Source organism: Gavialis gangeticus, unplaced genomic scaffold (assembly GCF_001723915.1).
Source record: "Gavialis gangeticus isolate Ggan-Ray unplaced genomic scaffold, GavGan_comp1, whole genome shotgun sequence".
In the NCBI taxonomy this organism is placed as follows: domain Eukaryota; kingdom Metazoa; phylum Chordata; order Crocodylia; family Gavialidae; genus Gavialis; species Gavialis gangeticus.
The window spans coordinates 46,606,040-46,607,200 of NW_017729000.1; the positions used below are offsets into that span (position 1 = coordinate 46,606,040).

The following is a 1,161-nucleotide window of genomic DNA, read 5'->3' on the forward strand; positions in this document are numbered from 1 at the left end:
GGGGGGGGGGGGGGGAAAGTGGTCTTTTCTAGGGCAAGTTCTCATCAATATTTTCATTAGTGACAGATGGAGTACAGCATACATATAAAACACCAAGCTGGAAGGCATTACAAGAACCTTAGAAGACAATTAAAATTTAAAATAATCTTCACAAATTGGAAGGAAACTTTCAAATAGCTTGTTGGTTTCAGAACTTGTTTTCTTTCACTTTCTCTTCCCCTCTCTCTCAGAGGAAGAAATAACTGGTTTAGCAGCAGTACAACAGAAAAGGATCTGGGGTTACAGTGCACCAAACTAAATGAGCCCCCGCTCCGATCCCAAGGGCCACAGACCCAAACAAGCTGCTGCCCAGGCAGGGGAAAGGGATAGCAAGTGGCTGGACACAGAACAACCACTCCGCCCAGCTCTGCGAGGCCCCCCAAAGCACGGGGCCCGGGGCAGTCGTTCCGATTCTCTGCCCCCCATGACAGCCCTGCCAACAGGTAAGAGTCTAGAACACAGCAAACTGCAATGATAAGGTTTATTAAAATATAATCTATGAGGAAAGGCTGAAGGAACTGGGGTTTGTTTAATTTAGAAATATTATTATATATTAGGGAGGAAGAGAGAGGGAAAAATGTAAGCCTTCCAATACTTGAGGCTGTTATAAATGAAGCAATGAGTAACTGTTCTCTCTGGCCAATGGAGGAAAGACAAGCACCACAGATTTGGGCTGGATATTTTTAAAAAAGCCTGTTTGGAAGTGAAATGCCAGAGTAGGCAACGTATAGAGTGTGTGGAACTGCCTTCATTTTAAGAGGCAAGACAAACAGTCATAGGGATGGTCTAGGAATGCTTGATCCTGCTTCAGTGTAAAATGACAGACTAAAAACTCTTGTGGTTCCTTCTGGCCTTACACTCCAAGATAATTTTTCAAGGGGTTTGCAGTGCCTGGTATTCCATATATATCATATCTGAAAAAACTGTTGAATCTAATTATGCTTTCTAAATCATTCATACAATCATATGATTTTGAAGCAAAAACCAGACCATTAGTCCATCTCGACTTCACCTTGACACTTGATGCTTCACAGTAATGTTTCTCAAACTGTGTCCACTGATTAAATCCGCTCTCTACAGTCCACCAAAAAGAGTCATATGATGCTGGGGGGGGGGGGGGGG

General features: G+C 43.2%; 1 protein-coding gene across 1 annotated transcript in view; it reads right to left on the reverse strand.

The window, feature by feature from the left end:
• The window catches only part of LOC109289799 (ankyrin repeat and KH domain-containing protein 1-like), a 204,498-nt gene that overhangs the window by 111,921 nt on the left and 91,416 nt on the right, over positions 1–1,161 (reverse strand). The window lies entirely within an intron of this gene.